The sequence below is a fragment of the Zonotrichia leucophrys genome, chromosome 1 (genome assembly GCF_028769735.1).
Source record: "Zonotrichia leucophrys gambelii isolate GWCS_2022_RI chromosome 1, RI_Zleu_2.0, whole genome shotgun sequence".
Classification (NCBI taxonomy): Eukaryota; Metazoa; Chordata; class Aves; order Passeriformes; family Passerellidae; genus Zonotrichia; species Zonotrichia leucophrys.
Genome location: NC_088169.1, coordinates 78,022,720 through 78,043,099, shown reverse-complemented (window position 1 = coordinate 78,043,099; position 20,380 = coordinate 78,022,720). Strand labels below are relative to the sequence as shown.

The following is a 20,380-nucleotide window of genomic DNA, read 5'->3' as shown; positions in this document are numbered from 1 at the left end:
ATAGTTCCTTCCCTGGATCTCCAAGCTCTGCCCTGTGCCTACAGTCCAGGTTGCTGTTAACCCCTTTGCTTCCAGGGAAAACTATGGGCCTACGATCAGCTCTGTCCAGCCCAGCAGGACCTTCAAAGATTTTCCTGCACAGCAGCTTCCTAGGCAGTCAGTGCCCAGGCTGTGCTGTTGCAAGGTTTTTTGATTCCCAAGTAAAAAGCTTTAAATTTATCTTTATTGATCTTCTTATGTTGTTGTTGTCTCACTCCTCCAGCAAGTCTTGAATGCTTTTGAATGGCAGAGGAGCCCTAGAGCCCACCTACTACTCCCCTTAAGGCACTGTCAACTGAAACTTGATGGGAATGCACTCTGATCCCTCACAAAGTACTGAATAAGAGAGTCGCAGCATTGTTACCAAACTTCATGTGGAAAATGCCCCCTTAATTACTACCCTTCAAGCATGATTATACAATTATTTTAGCCGATCTGGTTGTCCATGCATTCAGACTGAAAAAGTACAAATTGGAAATAGGAATACTGTGGCACACACTGTTAAATCACTTTCTTCTCTTTTGTTTTCCCTGAAATCATAATACACATTTCTCAAGACAAAACCAGAAAAGATTTTGACTTTTGCAAATAAGATTATTTCTATGGTTCAAAATGTTTCTACCTTTAAATTTCTCGGAAAACTGAAACTTTTTGTCAAATTTCTTAAAGACTTGGAACACATATAAAATTCTTAGAGACTTCAGGTTAAATTGATATCTGTTTTAGATAACTGTGGACTAGCTAATTGTGTTAGCTGCTCAATAAAAGCAAGAAGAATTGGAGTAGCTGTATGCAGCGGAAGATGAGGCCATGTTCACTCATAATAAAATGTGTGAAATTGTTAAAGCAAAGTAAATATACTCCATGGATGCACTGAACTTCAGGGCTGCCTTTGGGGAGGCACTGGACCAAGAACTCGGTTGTCTATTTTCACTTAAACCTGTTTTTTTGTTCTTCATTTCACCAGTCACTAAACATCTAAATAATCTTTGGGCATAAGAGTAGCAGGCAATGGAGCACAGCTCAGAGAAAGCTGGTTGCAGAACTGGAATCAGTAGAAGTAAATTAGTAAAATATTTATGTTATTTAGCCTTGATGAGGACCAGAGCTGGATCACAGCTTGACAGCAGCTTGGCTGGATCTATCTGAGGACAGCCCCCTCTACCCTCAATGCTTTATGCTCTTCTGGAGTACTTCCCATGAAAGTTTGGGAAGTGACACTGTGCACCCATTGATTTAGTAGGATTTGGTAACTGTTGTTCATCACTGGACACTGCTCGCCTCTTGTTTGTAATTCATAGGTGACTGAGTTCAGAGATGGGGAAATTCTTTATTTATCTGACATATCTTGATTCTACAAAAGTCAGGGTATAGTCTCTTTGTAAGCTCATATCACTTTACCTGCACTGGATAAAAGCAGAGTCTACAATGCTTGAAATGGCAATTGCTGTCAAGTCATTTACTTTTTGAAAATATTTGCTGGTTATTCACTTCCTTCAAGTCAGCTGATGGATCCTGCTAGGGAATAAGATTATCCCCAGCCCCAGGCATCCTTATCAGGGAAAAACAAAATATGTGTTTAACTCTTATTTCAGTTCAGGCTATTTATTTACTATGTTCATGGGACATCAAGAACACTTGAGCCCTGTCCAAGCCCTGTGCTCAAAAATTTAGTGCTGTCTCTCTGTGCGTTAAGGATAAACTTGATGAAAGCCCTGGTGAGGTCTGCTTATCAGTGCCAGTGGGTCAGCAAAAGGATTTTACTCTTAGAAGTCAAGAATGTAACTTTGCACACTGGTGATATGCAATGCTGATTTCTCATATTCCCCTTGTAATTGCCTCCCTAACAATGTTTACTTCCTTCTGAAGATAAAGGCTTTGGAGAGTTTTCTGAAACTGTGAAATCCTATTCCTTTGTCAGAAGCATTCCTTTTATAATAGATAAACTTTGTTCATCTATTGCTTCAAAACATATTTCAGTTTCACCTGTTTAGGCTATATTTTCTATTTATTAGACCAGGAACTTAAATTAATATAATTCCTTCTGTACTTAGATTTATTGTTAGGTTCTTCTTCAATTCCTTCCAATTCAACATTGTCTGGATAATCATTCTTTCACTTTCAAGCTACTGACAAATATGCTGTGAGCTGGCAATGCTATACTTAGTAGAATTGAGTAAAGGAAAAGAAAGATGTGAAAATTTTTTTCTTGCTAGAATTGCAAGCCACTAATTTCTCCCTGGGAAGTAAACATTATACAAGGATGATTTTTCTTCTGTTCAGATTAAGCTGAGCGTAACTGTATTTCTTACATTTTTAAAAACTTTTGCCATCTGAAAAATAATAAGAAAATATTTACCTCTTAGTTATGCTTCATAGACTTTCTGTAGAAAAGAGAAAAAATAAAGAAAAAAATAAAAAAAAGAAGAAGAAAAGGAAGAAATATATTTACATAAACTCTATACAAAGCAATTAATGGTTTACTTGACATTGGAAAATCTTGACCTCCAGAAAAGCTTGAAATTTTCTAATTAGTGTTCTAATCCTTCAGAAAATGAAATATGTAGATTTGACTTATTTTGAGCATACAGAAGAGTTGAATGTAGTTCTCTAGCCTTCTATACAAGTGACACATAAAGCTATCTTTGTGGATGTGACAGGACTTCAAACTCTTTTAAAACAAGACAATAATTTTTTTTTTTTTTGAGAAAGAGCTTAATAAAATGTTTTGTTTGGGACACCGATGCTTCTTGCCCTCTTTTGAGTTACAGCTGAGTCTAAAAGCTATATAAAATTAAGCAAAGGTGTGGAATTTTAAAAACAACTTGTCCTCATCATTCCCTGTGGAAACACACTTTAAAAGACTCAGGCTCTACCTGATGGACCACAGCCCCTCAACATCTGGGAGTAGATAATTATCTAGCAGATATGAGTGATGTGTTAGAAAGTTTTCCACCAGCACCACAGAAAGGTTGTACATCAGCTATGTAATGCTTTTATGGCTTTTTCTACAACTTCAGAGCTGCTTTATGCCACAGTGTGAGGCTGGAGCCTCAGAGCCCATGCCCATATTCATGACGACTATTCACTTAACATGAAGATCCTACTCATATTTCATGGTGTTATTGCAAAGCATACTTGTTGAAATAACTGCTGTGGTCCAGATGTTCACAAATATAAGCAAGACTAAGAGTGACTGTCATCTATCATTCTTTATGACCCCATGTTATTCTTAGATTATTTTGAGTATGTAAGCCTGACTAACACATTTAATGAATGTGAACCAGGACTTTTTGTTTATTTGTTTGGGTTTTTTTCCCAGAAGTTAGTGGTGGTGTTTGAATTGCTTCCTATTTTGGATATTCATTCTGCTTTGAATGAATCTAATTCCTATCCAATTAGGAAACTGCCTTCTCTGAACACCCTTTATTATTCATGGAAAAAAAGTAGATGGCTCATCCTGGTTTAATTCCATGTAACTAGGGCAGGTTAATTGCTGGGTTTTCTATCTTTTGAACAGAGAGAGTGAGAGCTAAGCTCTGCCTTCAGCAGGCTCTCTCCTTCTGGACATGTCAACCTCCCTCTACTGAAGGACAAAAGGAGACAGAGGGGACTGGACTCTGAAGACAGGCACCTAAATTTGATTCTCCTTAATTTAGTTGATGTGATTAAATTTGATCATGTGTGAATTTTATCTTCATTTGAACTTTTAATACAACATTCCTGTATTTATTCTGAACTAGCTCCCTGGGAAAACATTTAAACATTTTGGGTTTGTGTTGTTTTGAATGCTATGCTTTCCTAAAGCCTCTCTGTGAAGGACTCCACAAATTTACTTATGCCAGTAACAGAGATTCAAGGAGAGGGGTCAGAGTGTCTCTGGCTGCAAAACCTTGGAGTGACATCCTGTAACCATGACAGTAACCCTGGCCACAGTCAAAACTTAAAATACAGCACAGAGCTAAGTAAAGAGGACTATGACTTCTCTGTCATTGCTAGAAATTGGTGTTCTTCACATAAATTATCTTTGTCACAGAGTATTTTTGAAGTGCAATTGGAATGTACATACAATTGGATACAATTGGATGCAATTACCTCAGAAGTCAGGTACTTAACAAATATCTCCCTTGGGAAACTACTCTGAGACTTGATGGTTTACAATGAGAAGCCAGACCCTAATTCTCTCCATCCTTACACACACGCACTAACATTTAGGTTAAAATTCCAGTCATTGTCATATCTATTCAAGGCCATTTTAACAGTTTAGGCTGTTGATACAGATTTATTTATAGTCCTAAAACTCAACATCCAGGCTTGGTAGACTGGATTTATGCAAAAAAATATGAGTTTTGGGACAAAGTCTTCATTTCTGCTTACAGCAAATATAAACCAGACAAATTCTTCTCTGTCTTTATGGTGCACAGAAATGTATTCAGGAGAGAAGCCATGTGGCTATATATTTCTGCTCTCATCAGATTCCCAGCAGTAGTTTCTGTATTGTGCCATGCTCATGGGCAGCCTCCTTCCTTCAGCCTGCTGTGGCCAGCCACCAAACTTATCCCAGCTCTGTTTCATTTTCAGGGACAAACACAGAATGAATGTTAAGTGGATGCTATAGGCAATGTCAACTTCCTTTTTATTTGTGGAAACATTTCTTCTCAACAGTTCAATTCAAATACATTTCCTTCAGGATCAAGAAATGCCTTATATTTGGGGCACAGAAGTATTTATCACTTCAAGAGCTGTCCAGAAAGGGAGATGATTGTTCTGTCTTGGAAAAATATTCAGCGTATAATATTTTCCCTACTATTCTGTCTTTCTACATCTGCCTCTGTTTATATCTCAGCCTCTCCCTGGGTCTTTATGTCTTAGTGCCTTTAATTCTCTCAAGAAACTATATATAAATATATATATACATACTTACCAACTAGTATTAAAAGATGATCCTAATTCAGCTGCTGTCATGCCACCAAAAACTTTATCCTTTTTAATTTATGTTATGCATTTTGAAACGAACATTTTTTTCATTTTCAAAACATTTAAACAAGATATTTGAAGTTTTTGCTGTAATTTTTGAAATTTTGTTTTGTTTTCTTTAGCTAGAAATTTATCAAATATATTTCCTTAAAAATTATTGCATTCAATTAAATTTCATTTTTCAACCAGAAAAAAAACATTCCTCAAAATATGACCAGTAGTTCTACAGCTTTTGTCAAGAAAATATGGTAGTAGTCTGTGTGAGGGTGATTGTGGTGCATTCTTGTAAGTCTTCTAGAATTTCTGCACAACTACAAATGTGACAAGAATAGCAATTCTTATTGCACCTGTATTAGAGGAGCTGAGATTGCAACCCAGCTACTGACATTGAGGATGACACTTTTTGATCTAGTCTTCTTTCTTGTATAAATAAGAAGCTGTATTTTTGGGTTTTGTTGTTTGTTCACCAAGACAAGTGGCTGCTACATCACTCTGTGGTTGGGAAATGGAAGGAAGCCGTTTCTTCATATACATGCTGCAAATATATCACAGGTTTTTTACAGATAAACTATATCATATGACCCCTTTCCCATTGCTGTAATTGATTTAAAAATATGATAATGAAGAATAATGTCAGATCAAGTGAAGAAATTACCCCTCTTTCCTGCTTTCTGGTACAAACTGGAATCAAGGAAGAAAAATTACACTTTACTTGACAACTCTGGCCATAATGAGATCTGGCCTTATAATATAGATGCATCACTGGTATCTTGACTTAAATTTGATTTACAGTTTTCATAATGCTTTCCCTTACTTATGCCTTCCTTCCTTTCCTTCTTCCTTCTTTTGTTTTTACATTGTTTTTTTATTTTTGCCTCTGGGGTGTTTCAGTTTTATGTTGCAATCCTGGACTCTGTCAGGTTCTTCCTAAGACTTATTGTAGACCTTCACTTTTCCTTCCTTTAACTTTTACCTCTCTAAATACTCAGGAAAAGTTTTGGCTTGCTTAGTAATTTATCATGCATAGCATAAAGACACTGCATCCAAATCAGCACAACGATCAAGTGCCCCATTGGAGAGGACAATATTTCTAGGAGAGGATCCACAGTCATGCACAGTCATACACTGTGAAAGAAATGTTCAGGGGGACAACCAGAGGGAAATATGTGTGTAACATTTCAGAACTGCCATGAAGAGTAGCTCTGCTGTGTACACTGAACTCATGCTCTATGTCCAAATTTTGGAAAAGACAAAAAATATTATTAAATCTATTGTGATTGGAGGTTTGAACTACTTCTCTGAACAGAAGGGGAAAAAAGAAATGCACTGAGTTCTTTTTTACAGGAGAACTGCTTTGCCTAAGTAATCAAGCTGAGAGCTGTGCTGTTCAAAGGCAATTTTAGTGGCTCATATGGAGTACCCTCTGTAGTGACTGAGAGATAGCGAAGAATGAACCTCTTAATGTGTGGTCATGAGGAGCGGAGTATACACAGGATAAAAATATTAAAGGTATCCAACAGATTAACGAATCTATGTTTCTTAAAATATAAATTCTTGGTTTGCTAAGTACTGATGTAAATTGACAGTAAAAGGAATGTACAGTCTTAAGTAACTACTGGGCATTTGGATGCTTTTTGATGATAAAAATATATTTTCTTCATAATAAAGATAAGGGGAGTAGCTTTTGTCTACTTTCTCCCATTGTAAATCTTAGGTCAATGAAGTTACACTGTAACAAAGGTGGTAAAATTAAGTGCGGCTCTCTCCGTTATGTTTTCACCGAACATATTTATTAAAATCTAGATTTTCTGATTTAATTTTCAGAAGCAAGGTTTTTTATGAGTGTTGAATCTGATTTTATGCACATTCTCACCTTTTGAGTCCTAAGATCCTCATACAGTGCCTGGCTTTTTAACACCTGATGGCTTAAAGGAAGAAAAGGAAAAACACATCTAAATAAGTCTGTATAGAGAGGAAAAGAGATCCTGAAATGGGGAGTAATTCTTAGCAATTTAAACCCAGAAATTTTCAATGGTGATTTCTTCTGCCAGAATATTCACGTCTCTATATTCACATTTTAATTGTTCAGGGTAGAGAAGGGGTGGATGTACTACATTTATTCATTTTATTGCTTATGCACTATGGCAAGTGCCCGGTAACATAATTCACCTTCACCTTTTTTCACTGATAGCTTGCCTAACTTGAATGACCTTTCTGTGCCATGGGTTGAGAGTATGCTCAGTGTTAGAGCTGCTGCATAATGTGAAAATCTGGCATGGATTTAATTATAAATTCAAGCTTTAGAATAGTGAAATGCAAATCTACCCATATTAACTGGGAAAGGCACATGTATTCATGAAGATGTGTTCACAGAAAAACAATCCAGACCTTCAAGTTGTACTTGTTTTCTTAGAACAATGTTATCCTTTCAGGTTTTAACTAGGACATAAACAGAGGCACCAAAACATAAGAAGAAAATTTATACCTGAATGCCAGGCCTGATTTGCACATCTGTTTTAAAATTTTTCAACTCTCTTTACTACTAAGAGTCCTGCCTTTCCTGTGGGATGATGAGCAAAGTTCTGCAACTGCCTTTTCCTGACAATAATGGAAGATAATAAGGATGCTATTAGAAGAGTCCCTGAAGCCATAAAAAGCAAAAAGCACAGAAGCCTGGAAAGATGGCAACATAAGCAATTGAAAACAGTATGTGGTGTGAACAGCCCACAAATGTCAGACTGTGCAACTTTGTGCTGAAGACAACAAAATTCGAACTGGGAGAAAGCACTCATTCTGCAGATACTACATTTAAAAAGACCAGTCAACATCAGAAAACAACTACAAAAAAATCACAGTTAAGCAAAAAAAATGCTACTCTTGTCTGTACATTCAGGTACATCCATTTATATAGATACATTTTGGCACAGAGATACTGACTCCTGTGGCAAGCACTAAGCTACTATGGCCATGTGTGAATTCAACAAAAAAGAAATGGAGCCTTACTTTTCTTCAAACTAACAGCACTAGCACTTAGGGAGCAACAGTCATTGGGGCTGGTAAGGCAAAGCCCAAGGGCACAGTCTAGCACAACATGATGTCACAAAAAAACCCAAAAGCCAACCAAACAAACAAAAAGCCAACCCTCCCCCCCCACAAAAAAAACAAAAAAAAAAAACAAAAAAAAAAAACAAAAACAAAAAACTTCATCCTGACATTGGAGATTGTTTTACCTCTCTATCTATTCACCAGTTGAAGCTGAGACAGCAGTACCAGGAGATCATATACTACAAGGACCACAGAGATATTTTGTGATGAAACAGCGTTTCATTGGAAAATACGAATAGGTGGATTATATAATATTTCACTGAAAACCTCCTGAGGTTTCAGCAAGCAAACCTGCACTGAAAGCTCAGGAAAGCTCTACGTTACTCTGTCCAGATTCCTGTCATTTTACTCCTCGCACAGCAGCTCTGGGACACTTAATGCACTTATGCTAAGCACACTTGCCTGAATTCTCAGTGTTTGTGTCTCTACCTGATACATTTGGGGCAATGAACCTGATTCTGACAATGAACCCACTTCTTGTCATGGAACCTGTAAATATCTAATTCATAATTTTTAGTCAGCCTGCTTGCAGGCTGACTAACTGTGGGTAAGAAGAGTTCCTCTGTACCCTGCATAATGTACAGGAAGCCTGGAAGCATAGGCTGGAGAGGATGGTTTTCAGGACAGGCAGATTTGGCAAAAGACAGAAGCTCTGGGACTTGCAGCTCCACTCAGATCTCATTTCTGGCCCTGTGGAAAGGAAGCCCTGGAAAGAATAATGGAGCAGCAGCAATCTGAAGCTCAGTCCCCAAGGGCTCGGTATTTAGGACCAAGGTATTAACTTTGGCAGAGTGAGTGCATCCCATGTAACAATCCTGTGATAAAGAGGGCAGGCATCTCAAGACAGCTGCGCAGCTATTCCTCCATGCTGGTTGTGCCTGGGATAGAGCTAATTTTCCTTTCAGTAGCTTGTGTTTTAGACTCATACTGGAAACTGTTGCTAATGCAGAAATGTTTTCTGACTGCTGAGCGCTCTAACACAGGGTCAAGGTCTCTTCTGCTCTCACCCCGCTGCACCAGTGAGGAACCTGTGGGTGCACAAGAAGTTGGAAGGAGGCACACCTAGGACAGCTAATCCCAAGCCACTCAAATAATATTCCACATCCTATGGCATCATGATGAGCAGTAAAAAGTTGGTGGAAGAGGGAGGAGAGAAGTATATTGTGAAATAAGTGATTTATCTTCCTGAGTAACATGTGATGGAGCCCTGCTTTTGTGGGGATGGCTGAACATCACGGAGAAATGGTGCATTAATTGTTTTTTTTCTTACTTTTACTCTTTGGATTCTCTGTGCCATCACTGAGGCAGTGAGTAAGCAGATGTCTGGGGCTGAGCTGATGGATGTGGTTAAACCATGACACCCCCACACACTCACATTTCCTTAACACCACATCTAGTTTCTCATCTCCAACTGTATTCTTCAACAGAATAAGAAAATATTTGAATTCTCTAGGAAAGTAAAATAAAGCAAGTGGTTTTCCTGTCAGCTGCATTTGTCACACATTTTCTGTAGGGTAATAAGTATTCTTACATCTCAGATTTCATCTAGCACTCCTAGAAATAAACTTCACAAAAGTATAATGCTTCTGTCAAACACAAGTTACAGGCACAGATAAGCCTTTGTCTGGCTTTGTCTATTGCATGAATATTGTGCTGAGGTTGATTAGTATAGAAAGAGATCAGGTTAAATCAACTAAATCTTACTATACTGAATCAAGAGGGGTTTTAGTCTCCAAAACCAATCTATTTCCTACCCTTTTATTAAAGTTTAATATTGCCTAACTTCTGCTATTTAAAATAATAAGGCAGATGTAGTATAAACTTATTTTCTATGGTCCATCTACAGGTTGGTTGTAGCCAATTATTCTTCTAAAAATCTTAGGCTTATCCTTAAGAACAGTCTTGCTCTCTTTGTTTTAAAACTTAATCTCTCATGGAATATGCATGAGTTCATCAGACAGTCAAGAAGCAAAGCAGTGAGCAGTATAAGCAGAGGGAAACCATGTGGAGAACTCTGCTCCTGCTAAGCTCAGTCCAAGCCCTGATATGTGGACTGCTGGGGAACTTCCTTGGGGTGTCATCTAGGTTATTACTCTATCCAGGGCTGAAAACAATTCATGTAGAATTTTCTGCTGAACACATAGCTGGAAGTATAATGTCCATGCTGCATGTTTGCTTTTTGAAGGTGTTTCATTAATTTTTCTGTAGTTTCCTGCACTATCATTTCTCTTGTATCAATAGTGGCATCTCATAAGCAAAGCTCTGTGAAGTCCCAAGCAGTACATGTGCTCTTACAGGAGATTTAAAGGATGGTTTCTCTAATAGACTACAGTTCCCTATTGTCATCAATGCGATTCAATGTTAGATTGAGCTATAGCAAGTGAATTAGGAAAATGAGTAGATTTGTTCAATAGCTTCCCTTTCATATCAAGGTATTAGCAATGTTTACTTTTTTACTTGGAGTTATGTTTCAGCATAATTTCCTGCAAAGGAACATATTCTTCAGTGAATTTCATGGCCTGGGAATCTGAATATCAGCAACAATTAAATAATGTATGATAAAGATCCCTTTTACCATTATTTTAGGTGTTATGAAAAAGTATTTAAGGCATAATAGAACAAAGCTCTTAATTTTCTTAAGAGTTCATTATGGAGGGCTGCATTGGATGTCAATAATGAGCTACTCATGTCGCACAATCACATAATTACATGTGATAAAACGATTTTTTTTTTCAGGATATTTACACAACATTTATGTAATGGAAAGGGACTTCTATGCTTTTCAAGAGTGGACAAATTGCATTTTTTCTGGGATCAGGCAAAGTATCAGGAAACCTTGCAATAAATAATTCAATTAACCATTTCTCAGAATTAGTCCTTAATGACTTTTTCCCCCCCTTGCATTGATATGGAATCTAGACAGAACTGCCAGTCTGCAAAGTAAAAAAATATATTGTTTCCATCTTGGAAATTATAATGGTGAAAATAATTTAGACTGACCGAAGACAGAGACAATACCATAAACTAGGGCAGTCCATGACTATTATAATTATTTTTATTTAAAAATAATTATTGGTGTCAGTAGAGCAAGGGAGAGTATGCCACCAGTTAAGTTTCCGTACAGTGATTTAGTGATCATTTTGCAAGGTAGAAATTATGGATAAAACAGATTTATTGGCTCTGCTGGAGGTTATTGAGAATGCTTAGAGTTGAAGCAGAGAAGTTTCAAATCACAATCTCAGTCTTGGTAAAACAATGTAGCAACTGAGTGCTCTGCCACATTAGAACACTTCCAAGAAAATCTGTACTTTGGGCAGGATTAGTCATTCCTTCCTTGGAATCAGCTTTTGGGTTCCTCACAGCAGTGAGCACAGTGATAATGTGCTCTGTATTAAACATCTACAGATGATGGCAAGCACTGGGTGACCGTGTAAACACAGATTAAGGGGTTGTTAGTCTGTGGGTTTCTGTGTAAGGATGTCATTGATCTAGAACACTGCTACAAAGAGTAAAAAAAAAGTTATATGAAACAAAGAACTAAGCTCTCCGTTTCCTAACAAAGGAAGTACCATCTGGAAAAGCTCAGTGGAACAGAGGGAGACAGGGAAAAAATAGAATTTTTAAATTAATAGATATTTACAATACATGTAGCCTAAAAAGTAAAAAGAATATAGAGTTCTGCTTCTATGAATGCGCCTTGTGTCTTGTTCACAGAGCTAGACATATTTTTCAATTGTTGGCAATTTGGTCTCCAAAATTAACTTTATAGTGATAGAAATTATTAGGACATTTATTAAAAAAAAGGATTTTCAAATTTTTAAAATATACTTTTTTAAAAAGTGTGGGTCTAAACATCTCATTTTAACAGCTCTAATGTATTTAATGCAAGATTTTAAGTTTATTTTTAAATATGTCTTATAAGTTTTTAAATGGAAGGAAAAATATTTTCAGTATTTTAGAGACAAATTCATCAAAAAATTCATCAACTCAGACTGATACAGCAGCAGTTTATTTTATTTATTAATTATGCAAATAAACTAAAAAACTATATATAAACCAGATCTCATTTTAAGGACAATCAGTTAATTGTTTTGTGGTATTTCAAATAATGGAGTTCTCAGGACTGTCTGCCATGGCCCAAGGTCCCACAATTTTTCAAGGTCCCAGACCTGCAAAAAATCTGAGTGAATTTCAGTGAAAAACAGCCATCAGCTCAGCAGAAGTCAGCTGAATTTAAGTTCTTTTCATTTAACTATATTTGCCAAGCAAACTTCTCATTTCCCCACCTTAGGGATTACTCTTCAATACCAGTTGTTACAAGAGAGGGCTGCTTGTAAATTCAGCAAAGAAAAAGACAAATATAATGCCAGATTTAGGACTTAGAGAACTGAAGTGTTACCTGAAGTCACTCTTGCACCCTTTTTCTCTGCGTTTTTTGATAGGTGTGATGGAACAACTCCTAGAAACAACATTTCATTGAAGGAAAAATCATCACCACAAAACTTATTAGTTAATTAAGTCAAGGGAGCTCACTGTTTCTGGCCAAAAACCTGGCTATTTTTCATTAAAAATGGAAAATTGTCAATGTTCTTTGCATGCTGTAGCGTTCAAAAAAGTAATTAAGCCTCAGTGGTACCTTTGTCAAGTTTTCCTCATTTATGGATTTGTTTATAGAAAAAGGAGTTGGTCTCATTTGAATTAATGGACTTAAAGACTTTTTAAACTCTGATATCTTTTCACCATTGTTCACCAATTCCGTTGAAGTAATGTGAGTATTCCAGAAATGCAAACACATAGAGGTGTAGATATTCATGAGATAAATGTCATCAGGTGCTAGATTTAACGTATATTGTATTAGCTAGTTCTTGTTAATTAGGCAAACATCTGCAAAATATGAGACAACTGAGAGTCTTGAACTTAAAGTTAGGACTAGGACTCAAGAGATCTTGGCTTGGTTTCTATTTGTACCAAAGACTCTTATTCTGCCAGGTTTTCCCACTGCAACCTTTCTGACAGGTCTTGATTGACAACAACAAGTTGATTCATATTTGAGGAGATCATTACAAAAACTCTTGTGAGAGTCATACTGAAATTCTTGGTGCTATGGGAGATAATTTTTCACACTCACAAATGGGAATAAAGCTGTTTAAAAAACAATTTTAATTAAAGATGTAAAGAAAAGTCTTAGATGAACATGATCATTCTACACAGTTCTTGAAGAATAATATTTTAGACTGTCTTCTCTAAAGAAAATCTTACACTTTGTGCTTGACCTAATGCTACTTTTTGTATTTCTGCTCACTTCTAGAAGCTGTGTCTTGTGCCCACTTCTTCACAGACTGATTGAGGTAACTTTGGCAGCTTTTCTTTCAGTTTTCTGTTCTCAGCAGAGGTGGTGCAGAGCTGTGAAATAACCATAGCATTTTTAGCCCACCAGAAAAGCCTAAACAATTTCTTCAGAAATGTTGCCCACAGTCCCGTCCTTCTTTCTTTCTTTCCCAGACTTTAATTTTTGTGTTTTGGTTGAGGAAGTAAAAGACTTTTTATCTCTTTCTCCTTTACTCTACTAGATGTCAACACTATGACCTTCCCTTCCAGCGACTCACCCCCTCCCAATTTTTGGGCGAAGGCTTTTGACAGTTTTGCTTTCACTTTCTGCCTCAACATCAGCAGTGTATGTGCTTTTCTACCTTAATATTCACTCAGGTGATTGATCTACCTAGTTTTATTCTGGGTACTTGGGTTGCCAAAAACCAGCTCAATTTTGCACAAAGTTTTTGCTTATTCTTTGCAAAAGAAAACACAGTGCTTGAAGTTTTTACATGCAGGAAGGGGAGGAGGAAGAGAACAAATGTGAGATGATGCTACTCCAGAAAGGGTTTCATCCTTCAATACCTGGCTTTTTTTCTGAGCTGTGGTATTGCTATGCAGATTTCTCCTTGACTACAATGAAGGTACAGTCGGCTTAGAACAATTTCAGGTCTCCTCAGCTCGGGGCATTTTACAAGACCAAAGCCACAGGGCAATGATCTGACAGCACCCTTTATGTTGTCCCATATCTCTCCTCAGGAATGGCCTGACACCTTTATTCCTTATTTTCCTTCAAGTTCAGAAAAATGATTGCACCCTCTGGACTTAGCATAACATTTTCATAATAGCCAAGGCTTCCATTGTTGCATTGCTTTTTATTGCCAACCCAGTTTAATATTGGTTTGACCTGTATATATGTTATTTTGTTCTACATCCTCTTTCCAAAATTCATCCTATTTTCAGATACATTCTGACTGCAACCCTTAGACCTTCATTTGTGTTATTCTTACTTTTATCCAGCCTTATGCGTTAAATATTTATGCCTTTCATCTTTATGTATGATTCATAACAATCAGTATTTCTCCATGTTCTGAATGTAAAATAAGTCTACATAGGTAATATATGACACTTGCCAAATCTAGAATTGTGACTTGATGCCCAGTACAAAGCTGGACAAATGAAAACCTAATGAAGTAAACCAGTACATCCCAGAAAAAAAAAAAAAATCCAGAAAAACCCCACCCAACAAACAAATAAAAGAGCTTGCACACCTTCATTTGAAGCACCTAATCACTGACTGTATGAGAAGCCAGAAAAAAACCATTTTCAGCAAAACTTCAGGTAGTTTGTTGTTGTTTACTGTTGTTTGTGGAAAGAAAACAAATTTAATTTTTTTCTATGGGTTTGGAATTCTTTAAAATCAGAAGTAAATTAGAATATCGTGCCTACAACTAGCTTACAGATATATTCAGTAATTGGGATTTCTATGGACACTGAAAGGTCCATTTTCAAGTTGTTGATGGCTCCTAATCATAGGAACTCTCTGAATGTATTCAAATGACAAAAATAGACAAATAACTCAAAATTTGTTTTGCTGGTAAGGAACCATATTTTCACACAGGAGGACTGAGCATCACATAACACATAAAACCTCCAGGTTCAAATCCCACAACAAAGTCCAAAGAAAAGGAATTTAAATCTTACCCTCTTAATGCTAAGAGAAATCCTCAACTCTTGAAATAGCTCTGCTTTTCAAAAAAATATCTTTTTCTATTTAGGAAAAAAAATGTATCTGGGACTGAAGTTACTTATTCAACACAAGTTTTTCTAAACAAACTGCTTTTGTATTGTCTTAATCCCCCCAAAACATTAATAAATCTCAAAATACTATAAAACAAGGAAAGAATTTCCAGTCTTATCAGCTCTCTGATAGCTGCAGTGCATATTGTAAAGTAGCTGCTCCTTGAGTATGTGGAAATAAATATCACTGCCATAGTGATACAGGTTCTTTTTTCTGTGAGAAACAAAACTGTATGCACAAAATTTTTCACATAATTTCTTGTATTTCCCTTTACCATACATGCTCTTACACACCTAAACTGCAGATTCTGAGGGTGTGTCATTCTTTAAATGTTTCATCTATTTCAGTAACATCAGGTGAATTACTTTCAAAACAGGCAATTGACCCATAAGTAGTAGTAGCTGCCATTTTTTGTGATGTCCAATACAGAATAACTTTTTAGAAGGAAATAATTGTTCCTTCCTTTGAGGAAGATTTCTGCCTAAAAAAATATAAAGATGATATAAATAAAAGGTACTACATTGTCATCTAAGGTAAGCTGATTTACGTTATCCTGAAAATCTTCAAAAGTACATGTATGTGAATTGGACTGATAGAATTTATTTTATATGGATTTTCATTAGTAGATGGTGCAATGTGTCATTAATGTAAGCCAAGAAAAAGCTTTTGACACTCAAAAAGCACAAATAAAAGAAAATATAGGATTATAAGGCAACAATAGCCTTATTACCACAAAAAAAAAAATCTTCTCAACAACATGCCAGATTATGTCAGCTAAAAGCTACTTTCTAGTACCTAAATAACAAAAGTTATATTCTATGAGGATACTATAAGAATTACATATATTAAGATCTACAACATTTTTCTTTGTTTCAAGATATAAATAGAATTTTACCTTTCTTCCCTTCAGAAAACAATTTTATTGAGCAGGAAAATTGAAGGAATAAAATCCTTAGAAATAGAGTTTTTTAAAAAATGAAATATATTTCATCAGAAAGACATTATTTCACCAAATCAGAATATTGTATGGGTCAGAAACTTATCTGTATTAAGAGAGAATTCTTAGCATTTTTACTTGGGAAACTAATTTTTGTATATAAGACAGAATTGCATTTAGTTCATGTCTAAAATAATTTGTTCTGAAAATAAACAGTTTTTGGTATGGATAGTAAAGCAATGCTCCATTGCAATAATATGTCATTTCCTAATGGTAAGGTTTCCAATCTTGACCCTCACTTGAACTTTAGCAATTTAATCTTCACAACATGAGTTGTATTTGTTATTTTTAATTGTTCTTCATAAAGCAAGTCTTTACTTTCATAAAGCACACTGCTTGTTATATGCTTTTATAGGTATACTCTTTAAATGGGAAAACACGCTTTTAAACAGTGTAGATTTTAAATTGTCTGGCAAGAGAACAAAATGTTATATTTAACAAGGCCAAGAGACAGTTTGATTCAAAAATATTTCTTTCTTTACAGAGGAAATATAAAGGCTTCTTTGTGCAAATGGTTTCTTTGTATGAATAATTCCTGTTACAGATCAGAAAGTGGCAGACATAAGATAAGAACACAATCTCTATTCCAAAGAATTTAACATCAAAATAGTAGCTTAGTAACTAAATTACATAATAACAGCCTATCAAATTGCACATCTTTGTCTACATATTCCTTTTTGCTTCCCTGAGTGGTCTAAACCAGGCTTCAATCCTACCTTTTACCCACCTGCCTGACTTTACCAGCTAATTCAAAGAATCTATTTAAATTCACAGAGTTAAGCAGCAGCTGTGGAAGTATTTGCAGGGTCAAGCCCTTGTAGCTGAAATCTTTACTACATGTGTATGCCGAACCTAGCAATGGGGGGCCTTGAAAGCTCATTTGCATCTCCTTGGCAGAAACCTGAGAGAAATTCTTTTGCAATACTCAGCCTTGGAAGCCCTTTGAGGAAAAGAAGAAAGAGGGGTACAAGCCTTCCTGGAAAGAGAACATTTTTGCAGACAAGCTACATGGAAACGACATCAAAAGAGCTTTTCAGTTAGCAAGACTTTTACACTCTGTCATTCAAAATACATTTCTTAATTTGGTATTCATGGGAAAATTTTGGATTCTCTGAGTATATATTTTCTTTTAAATTATATTAACTAATTTAAGAATATATATATTTTTTATATATAAGTATATATATTTATATATACTTTTTTCCTTTTAGTTTTCACTGCAGATGTGTAAGCCCAATTAAATTTGCTAGCAGTAGACAGAATATTTGCATTTCAATAATATTCATTTGCACTGTATTTTGCTAGAAAGTTACTTGCAGGATTGTAGCTGTGCAGAAACTAAGCAAACATAAAGATCCACAAGTGTCTCTGTGGAGGAGTGGCTAAGAAAAGGCTGGGATTGTATACCAGTTATAAGGACTTGAATCTGAATAAAAATATAGTTTGGAAATTACTCAACTGTTATCCTTCAGTAATCTTTTTAGCCATATATTTTTTTAAACTGAATTTCCTTTCTTATCATTGATAGACATTTTCCTTTTACTCTCTGGCCTTTTAAACCTTAGTTATAGATAGAACTGAGAAAGAAGGCATTTTTCTTCCTGTAGGAAACTTCTCATCTGAACCACAAGGCAAGATGGAAATCTTAAGTGCTGACTGCTTCACATAAGTTTAGAATTGACTCAGAAATACAGTGACTTTGTGTTGCCATTTCAGGGCTAAATAAATTTTCCCCAAATTTGAAACATTTATTTTCCTCTTCTGAGTAAATAATCATCATCACAGGGGCTGGAACCAGGGTGATGACCCCAGCCACAGTCCTCAGGACCTCCATGGGGACAAGATATGAGCCCCTGGGCTGGCACCAGAAACAGCAGAACCATCATGAGCCCAGGCATGGCTGCATCATGATGAGAACTTAGAAATGATGTGGTGTCTCCTATGTGCCATTTCTGTGGCCATGATCTCCCCAAAGCATGTGGAGAACCTCACACATGTTCACCACGGGCTACAGTGGACTTGTGCTACATCTCACCTGGGAAATTAATGTGGAAACATCCTTGCAGTTAAGAAAATTGCTGCCTGTCCTCGTGGTTTGCTAGGCCATAGTCCAGCAGGTATTTGATCCATACAATCCATCACTTTTTCAAGCAATTTCCAGTCATCTGCGATGGGTAAAACACCTCAGGGATCACCGTCAATAGGAGAGTAGGCCAGCAGCCTACTTGGGAGTGAAAGAATTTGCTATTGCAACCACATGGAGCTTTCTTTATTGGTCGTCCTCAGTGCCCAGGAATGATATTGGTCATGGTTTATTTAACTGGCGTGGATGTAGTCCCTGAAAATTATGTCTGCTCTAAAAGCCCCCACTGGATCAGCAGAAAGTGGAAATGTGCATTATATCAAGGGAAATGCAACCTCTGTGAAGCTCCTGAAATATGATGAAAGTACTGGCTATCCTACTGTAAGGTAAGGCAGCAGTGGAGGTGCCTAACATAGTATTTTACTGCACTAATTCAATATGAATTATTTGCCATTAAAGAAAATAAGATATTATACTTTGTATTGATTTTTGCCCTATCTTGAATGCTGTTGTGGCTTGCAGTATGAACTTCAGAATTTACTAGTTACCTCCTGTATCACTGTTAAGGCAGTTGTAGCTTAAAACACATAGATCTTCCATTACAGCCCTTTTATTCTGTTTTATTAACCTGTTTGTTTTAATATAGACTCATAGGCTGTGTTAAAGGTGCTGCAAATTCTCCTTAGTAGTCACCAAAGCTTAAAAGCCCTAACAGACACCAAGACACCATTAAATGTCATCACTCTACATTTTATAAGTCATGGTAGTCATGCCTTTCAGCAAGACACAGTGTGGCATGCTTCCATTTCTTGGCTTCTCATTTATATGTTAATAACTTTCAAATGCTTTTATTAGATTCACATTCAATATTTTCTAGTGAATTGAGGTAGGGTTACCTTGTCTCAGAATAGTATCTGTTATTTTTTTTGGCAATGCTATTAATGTTATATTGTAATTAAACACATTGGCAAAAAACCAAAAAAATTAGTGATGCAAAAATTGTAGTTGCTGAAGGTACATCATTGATCCAGAGGGAAATCATAAGACTATATTAGAAGAACTGAATTATTGAAATGCTAAAAACTTTATGGTGCGCTACAGTGCAGAATGTAAGCTTATCTACTTGGGATCTAATAATAAGAATTTCTTCTACAGAAGGTAATATCTTAACTGGAAAATAGTAAAGAAGAAAATCACCTGTTGGAGTTAACCATACATTGTATGCATGAAAATGGTGCACACAAGACAAAAGACCTCACTTGTAAAGGTAAAGGTAAAGGTAAAGCTAAAGATCACTAAAATTGTTTTTTCCTTGAAGAACATGACCAAAATGTCATTTTCAGGATAGGTGTAGTTCTGAACCCACTCGCCTCGCAGAAGACTAGAACAAATAAGGTTATTAGGAGAAGAAAACATGGGGTGTTTCCATTATGAGACAGAATCCAAGTAATTCAGTTATTTTGCTAAACTGAATGGCAAATGTGGAGAAGGTATTGACAGTGTCCACCTAAGAAGGCAATTATGCACCAAGAGAAATGAATAAAACACCTGTATTTCCAATTTCTCTGGATTCTTGCAACATTACTGGAGCATTAACTACTCTTTGACTGGACAAGTCTTCTGTAATGACAGTAAAGGAAATACTGAAGTTGTGTAAATTGCTTTGACACCTTAGGCAACTCTTTGTAAAATACTTAGATGTGGGAAAGAAAGGAGAAAGGTGGAAAAGGGAAATGAAGATACAAGAAGAACCTGTTGCGAAATGAGACAGGGTCACAGAGAGCACGGCACAGGTCTTTTGCTAGAGGTAAGGATATGTGGTTGCATGTGAAGTATGATCATACTTCAAATGCATCTCTGTGGCTTCTGCTGGGAAAAAAAGAAAAGAAAAACAAACAAACAAACAACCACCATCAAAAACAACCAACCAACCAAACAAACAAAAAAGCAAGAAATGTTAACTGATAAAACCTAGAAGATGCAACATTGAAAAAAACAAATGTGTCGATAAATTTAAGCTAAAAATTGTAAGAAAGTATCTGGCCTCTCTAGAAGTGAGATCCCAAAT

General features: G+C 36.2%; 1 long non-coding RNA gene across 2 annotated transcripts; it reads right to left on the bottom strand.

Annotated features, from left to right (window-relative positions):
* Nucleotides 1-12,183: 12,183 nt before the first annotated feature.
* LOC135458519 (uncharacterized) lies at nt 12,184-15,193 on the bottom strand. Of its 2 annotated transcripts, none has more exons than XR_010442905.1 (4): nt 15,136-15,193; nt 13,424-13,524; nt 12,521-12,580; nt 12,184-12,290 (listed from the first exon to the last, which is right to left on the bottom strand). It is a non-coding gene; the product is annotated as an uncharacterized LOC135458519 (long non-coding RNA). The 2 variants fall into 2 exon arrangements; XR_010442907.1 differs by lacking the exon at nt 15,136-15,193 and adding an exon at nt 14,703-14,722.
* Nucleotides 15,194-20,380: the final 5,187 nt, after the last annotated feature.